Raw genomic sequence first — 7,643 nt, forward strand, 5'->3', positions numbered from 1 at the left:
GCGATAACACCGAAGTACAAATTCTTCCAGTCATGACAGTTGTAATATAAGTACCGCCATTACTAACATTTATCGAGATATCGCCGCCGTGGCACCAGCAGGGAATCTAGGTTTGAACGACTCTCGTGAATGGGACATAAATCGATTGGAACATCTGAGACTGAATGTTGTGGACTTCAAACACAGGAGAATCTTTTAGGGAGTCTGTTCACACAAGGAATGATTCAGAGGGCAGCCAGTTGTCTCCTATAAGTCTAAGTTTCATTCACCCATCGCTGCTAACTTTTAGCATGGCAAACCGTCAGATAGTGGTAAGCATCAATTTCTTGCCTCTTCGTCATGATGACTCGTGATGGATTGTAGATTGTGCACATGGTACGCCACCAGTTTACTATCCAATTTACAGTTTTGTTATCATCCATACACTCTTTTAAGAGTGACAAAACTATCAATGCTGTGTATGGGTGTATGTCCCAAATTACAACACAGTTAATCGCTTTAAACTCGCTATCTGTTTGTGACCTTTGGACCGACTTCCTGTCTAAATTCGACAAACTTTTACATGTTCTATTTCGGGTTTTTCCTCTAACATGGGGAAATCTTTTTCGCTGAATCTTGTTCCTTTGTCATTGAATAGATAAGATTCATATTGCCTTAGAGTTACTCACGATTACTCGCGCAATCTGAACACGTTTTGATGTAGGCTTTTATTCATTTTACGTAGCCACTATAAGCGAGGAATCCTATTTAACTTCATGATTTTAATGACAGTATACTGCTGACAACACAGGTTATCTCTAACGAGAATCTCTTAGAAAAACTAACGCAGAAGTCAAAGCACTCGGAAATATTGTGGTTTTTTTTTTTTAACTTTACATGGCTTGACACCGATTTCGTATTGTTTGCAGCATCACTGAATTACTTAACTTACATTAAATATGTGTCCTTTTCTTAAATATTGATAGATTAACTACATTAACTCTGTCGATGCCCTTGTGCAAGATGGCAATGACGTTATGAAAAAGGGTCCTAAACAAAATTTAGAAATCAGCTACTTTTCCAGTCTTCTTCTACTCTTTTTGTCTCTTTTCATGTTCTTTCTTGTCACTCATTGTAGCAGAATGACTACATCGAGGCGGGCGCCACTCGTCCGCCGTCGGATCCCGATGTCAAATCCAGGCCGACGTCGACAACATTCGAAATCGAGATATTCGGCAGTCCGGACGATGGGGATGTTCCGGCGTCAATCATGGACGAAAAGGAGGAGGACCGACAAGGGATGGAGAGATCGACGATAGCCTGCATCGTGGCAGTTATCATCGTACTCGTTTTCGTGATCGTAGGACTAGTCACATATTTTACTGGTATGAAACTACTCTTTGCATACCTCACCTCTCGTCCCGTGCATTATCTTTCACCCTCTTTTCTCTATCTATCTATCTATCTATCTATCTATCTATCTATTCATCTATCTAGCTATCCTCCATTTTGAACCCCGCTCTCTCTACACACGCACAAATACACACTTAAAGGGACTGTGCAGAACTGGTTGAGGTGGGGATTCAGGTTTATAACATTTCTAAATGAGATAATGAGAAACCTCTTATGAAATATAAAAGAGGATGTAATCAAACGGTATCAAAATTTTATTTGATGAAAATTGGTTTTCAAATGGCTGAGATATCAAAAAAGAAAAGATAATAATAAAAGGCGACAGGCCACGCCTTTTATTAAGATCTCTTTGTTTCACCTTGTTATTTGATATCTCAGCCATTTCAAAACCGATTTTCATCAAATAAACTTTTGATACCCCTATAGAATTGCATGCTCTTTGACATCTCAAAGAGTGGTTTCTGAATATCTCGCAAAACGTTTAAAGCTAAATCCTCACCTCAACCAGAACTGTACATTCCCTTTAAGCTTTCCTGCTCACTCCCTCTCTCTCACCCCCCCCCCCCCCCCCATCATGAGAACTGGTGTTCTCATGTCGGTCTTACCAAACTTTGAGCAATCGGAAATTAAAGGACGGGTTAAACTTCCTATAGTCAATACTTATGCCTTCCTCTGCCAAGTCAATCCGTACAAACAGTGATGTTCCCAGTGCGTGTAGCCCTATAACAATGATCACTGATACTAAAAGTAAAATTTTTGATTCCTGCATGCATTAATCATGATTGTGGGAGTCTTTAAATGTGCTCCTCCATCATTTAGCAAAATATAGATTTCACTGCTCTTTCACTTTGGATAACAGAAATATGTTTGAATGAAATTTGCTACAGACATTGTATTACTGTCTTACCAAACAATTACGAAAATGGCAAGATGAAGAAGAAGTTTTTTTTTTGTCTCAAAATAAAGAAGGGAAAATATAATCTTCCGTTACCATAACACCTAAAGCTGCGTGAAAGTTCGGCAAGTTTGCCAAAATGGACACATGTACATATTTTGAATCAAACATTGGTGATGCAAAGACGAATTACTGTCCACTATGCATTGAACTTTTAAGTATATGTGTGCAATTCTATACTCAAAATCTTTCCCACAACAACCAAATGGTGACCCCAAAGAGCAAGTATAGAGCTAGGGTTACGATGCGATTAAAAACTATCGTCGTGTGCAATAAGTAACGCATACAATGTTTACGTTAGTAGACACTAAGATTATGTGTTTCGTTCACATACATTTAACACTGTCACCTTGAGAGCTACGTCATTAACCCTACCCTTGATAGTTCATCTTAGTCAAAGAACAAAAACAGGAAATGTGACAATGTACAATATTCGCCAACATGTCCCTGGGTCACGTGAATGAGTTGGAATCAATGGTGTCTTGTGGAATTTGTGACCACCAAGCGCAAAGTGAATTCAAAGTCAGACAAAGATGTGGGGCGCAGAATGACTGACATAATTATATCAAAAGAAAATCTAAAAAGAAACTTTGATAGGTTATATTCTATATACATCCACGAAGGGAGTTGGTGCCATTAATCTGTTTCCTATGACAACATCGCCATAACGAATAATAACCTCTGATTCGATTCAATATTACTTTTATAGACCTCTACCAGACGATTACAATCATAATCATACGCTATACGTATACCGTATCCTGTAGAACGAAATTTTATTTGAGCAATGGTTTTGTCTCTTCATGCAAGCCTCAAAGACCTTAAAAGTGTAAACTTTTTGTTGATAGGGGAATTCCGGACCAGTAAAATAACTGTTAGAGGTTGTCTGAAAAGAAAGCGTAAAATCGTATAAGGACAACAGTGGAAATTTGATCAAAATCTGATAATGATAAGGGAAGTTATGAAATTCCTAAGTTTTGTGAAAATTTACAAAACAGTTATGAAATAATTAATAGAATATGCAAATGAGTGAGCTAATGATGTCAGCATCTAACAACTTTCTAATGGTCGTATACAAAAAAAAAACTGACTGAAAAAAAAAATCAAATTTTGAGCTCTAAAGGTGAAAAGCACAATATCATTCTTGGCTAATAGTGATTTCATAATAATGATCAATTGGATTCATTCAATTTGAGATTGGGGAATATTGCTTTCGAACAGAGGAAAAAATAGAAATTTCAGGACTTGAATACGAACTATGGCAATTCATGCGTGTTGATATTGACTTTTCAAGAACTATTTTGCGTTAAATAAACTAAACCTCATAATATCATCGAATTTTTATCGAAATTTCGCTTTTGTGGCAATAAAATTTAACTTTCCTTTACCAAACATGACTAACAAAATTGCAAGGATTATATACCCTTTAGAGGGATGATATCGTTTTTGGTTGAGATTGGGTCCTAACTTTTTGCGAGACAATCAGAAGCCACCTACATGAAATATCACAGAACAAACAATTCTAAAACTTTATTGATGAATATTGATTTTGAAATGGCTGAGACATCAAGAAACAAGGTAAAACAAAGGGGTCCTAATATAAGATAGGTCCCATCTTTCAATCCCACCAAAACCGATTTTCATCAAAGAGATTTTTCATTCCTCTTAAGATTGTACGCTTTTTAACATTTCATACAAATGGTTTCTAATTATCTTGCAAAAAGCTAAAATCTGAACCGCATCTCAACCAAAACTGTACAATCCCTTCAACATGTTTAAGGTGCATCCATAGTTATTAACTAGGTGAAAGTGATAAACGTACACCTAACCCGTTAATTCTGTAAATGATTGACACCTTTGTACGGAAGAGCCTGTCTTTATTCGATTCTGCCTGTATGTCGTGACGTCATTACATTAAGAATGACATGTCTGGTTTCGCTTCCTTGTTTAAATTCCTCCTGTACAGTAACGGCCGTAAAACAACACGCCGCTTCATCTGGGAACAGTTCAACACCTAGCAGGAGCGACATAAGTAAGTACGTCATCAGATACAACCGGAGTCAAAGGGGCCTGAACTTTTGATCCTAGCAGAATCTTCGTCAGAGGCAGAATGATAAACATTGTAAATTTTGCATATAAGACTATAACACACAACAAGTACATTCCGAGGAGGTCTGTTCCACGTTTGTCACTTTGCCTCTGACGAAGATTCTAAGATCGAAATGTCGGGTCTCTTTCTGATCGCCACTAAAGGATGACCACTTTTCAGCAGCAGTTTTTTTTCCTCTACAGTTATAAACTGAGATTTGCTATACACCATCAGGTATAAATATTTTACAACTAAAACATATTTTTCAAATTAGTGAAATATTACGTCGATGTTGGGCAATTTGTCAATCAGTTGCAATAAAACATAAACTGGACAGCAAAAGAAAGTACCTACTTCTGTCAGAGGCCGCACACAAAAATTCACCCCCTAGAAATAAACAATTTTTGTACCCAGGTATGCTGCAATATCCATTAGTAATCAAATACCCAATAACAAGTGATTATCATTATTACAAAGAAAAAAATGACATGCACAGCATCTTGGCCACTGAATCAAGAATGAGCCTTACAATTTTACGCAAAAATCAGTGTCACAGGACAAAAAAAAAGCAGTCAAAAACATTAATTTTCAATAATGTGTATGCCCTCCTCGTGCCTGGACATATTCCAGGCATCTCTGACGCATGTTCTGGATAAGCTGTCTGGCGTAGTCCTAGGGAAGTTCTGTCCATTCCTCCTGCAGAGCTTGGATCAATGTTGGTTGTTTAAAAATGTTGTCCATTCAGTGACCATTTTTGCGTGGTGGAAAGTGCTTTCGTGTGGGACTTCTGATTCAGTGACCAAGATGCTGTGCATGTCAAGTTCTTCTTTGTTATGAAGACATTCACTTGCATGTGATTAGTTAGGGGCATTGTAGCACACGTGTGTACAAAAATTGTTTATTTCTAGGGGGTGAATTTTTGTGTGCGGCCTTTGACAGAAGTGGGTACTTTCTTTTGCTGTCCAGTGTATTTAAGATGCAACACCATAAGACAACCAAAGCCATTCTGAATAAGGGCATCAATCTGACATTGCGATCTATACTTAATTTCTGAGAGGTATCGGCCTATTTCTACGTACTTGAATACTAGTAGTCATGATTTGTTCTTTAAACACGTTCCGGTAAAGAAGAATAATTGGATGTTTTGTTCATTATTGTGATAATGTGTACTTTGAACTCTGTTGTGAAGACAAGAAGCAGACAAAACAAAATCAACCCCTGTCAGACTGTTCTCGTGTGGATGTATTACTTTTGGATTATCATATATACGACGTATGGATAAAAAAAAAATAAGATGTTATAATGTGTGTATGAATGCCCTTATATTGATACTACGTATCGATACGTGGTACATCATGTTGGCGACCCTTTTCACGAACTACAAAAACGAATGTAAGCACACAATGTGCAAAGCCCAAGAAAACGTCATACTGCGCAAGGGAGAGATTGATGCATATCCTCGTGAAACGTGACAGAGCGCGAGGGCTGATGCTGCCATGCGAGGATTGTATACTCAGTATCCGGACGATGTATCTGTATGGTCTCATATTCATACGTCGTATCGTGTCGTATGAATATACAATCACTCGATGTGTCTGAAGCACTAGAAATCAGATCAATTTGAAAGGAATCTATAATTTGCCGTTTGGATGTTAGCGTATTACCCGAGAAGTCGTCCTAATCAGCTGTTGCTATAATCTATGCTATTGTATGTAAGGTCATGGGCTCTAAACTTCTGTTGCTTTACATAACAAACGATGTGATTCATTTATGGTTTTCATAACATTCGTGCTTGTATTCAACACCTTTAAGGAACAAAATGCGGAAGAATCTTACTATATCTGACTTTGCCCGGACTTCCTGTCCTGTCGTGTCGACACATTGATGATGAATATTTTGCCGGCATTTCTTTGTTCTCCTTCCGAAATTCGCACTGCTATCGATAACGTCTTTTATCTTTCGCAGCTTTATCTGGGACTACTTTAACACCAAGCCCAAGCGACATGAGTAAGTATATCACCAAATATACGACTGCAAAATGTGGATACAAGATATCTATTAAAGACTATTACAACCGGACATAAACGCTATCATAGCACAACTAATAGTCATGAAAAATTTGCACGGGTGTATTTAACAGGATGCGTCACTTCCAAAAAGTGCGCATGCGCTATCGATTCATATTATATTGATATTTAAAGTCGAGGCAATGAAGCCTAGGATGGGGCCTGACTGTTCCATCCTCATCGGATATCGTCTCGAGCTACAAAATGTCCAGTGTACATTGTGTCATCCAAGATATCGTTCAACTTAATTGTTGCTGTCCTACACTTGATTGTTGCATCTTTCTAAAAATATTCTTTCTAAAAATAAATTCCTATGGCTTTGACAACGCAGATGAACAAAGATGTTATTTCTCGTGTGTTTTCGTAACCTCCGTGATTTGTTTGATAGTTTAATGACCTAAAACTGCAGAAGAACATTCCTATATATTTCAGTGGCGGATCCAGGCGGGGGCGCATCGGGTGCGCGCCCGCTCTTTATTTTTTGTCAAAACAAAAGAAATAAAAGGAAAAAATGGGGAGGGGCGTGCGCCCCCACCCCCTTTAATTTTGTAAAGGTGCCCCCTCTTTATGGAATTCCTGGATCCGCCCCTGTATTTGACTTTGCTCAGATGTCTTGCTGGCAGATTAACGTGTGTGTGTGTGTGTGTGTGTGTATGATATTAATATGTGTAAACCCATGAACGTGGGCGATGGCTGTTGATGCTCACATATTATTGATCCCCCCCCCCCCCTTCACTTCTATAGCGGACACAGATGATGAATGCCCAGTGATAATAAGCCGGGAAGGATGGGGTGCGCGCTCTGCTGTAGATACAGAACCCTTAAGCACGCCCACCCCGTATGCATTGATTCACCACACCGCTTCCCCTGCGTGCGCGTCAGCGTCAGTGTGCCAATCAGCAGTGCGGGGAATACAGGTAAATGTCAGCAAGAGACGTATTTAATTATGGTTGTAATAGTATCGGTTGTGTTGTAATAGTGGACCAGATTCAATGATGAACAGAGGACATAGTTGTTTAACGATAAAATGAACAACTTTAATCCACTATCACAATCTAGCGTCATGTAACGACTGCTACTCTGACCGTATCACTCAAATATAGAATACATAGAATATGCGTACACTTGTGATAAATGTAGT

At 38.5% G+C, this 7,643-nt stretch overlaps 1 long non-coding RNA gene across 1 annotated transcript; it reads left to right on the forward strand.

Moving 5' to 3' along the window:
• The first annotated feature begins 4,308 nt into the window (after positions 1-4,308).
• LOC139745241 (uncharacterized) lies at positions 4,309-7,413 on the forward strand. The gene is made up of 3 exons (XR_011711878.1): positions 4,309-4,379; positions 6,402-6,443; positions 7,247-7,413. It is a non-coding gene; the product is annotated as an uncharacterized lncRNA (long non-coding RNA).
• The last annotated feature ends 230 nt before the right edge of the window (positions 7,414-7,643 follow it).

This window comes from Diadema antillarum, unplaced genomic scaffold (genome assembly GCF_040938485.1).
Source record: "Diadema antillarum isolate AM-2024a unplaced genomic scaffold, OU_Dant_1.0 seq00001244_RagTag, whole genome shotgun sequence".
NCBI lineage: Eukaryota > Metazoa > Echinodermata > Echinoidea > Diadematoida > Diadematidae > Diadema > Diadema antillarum.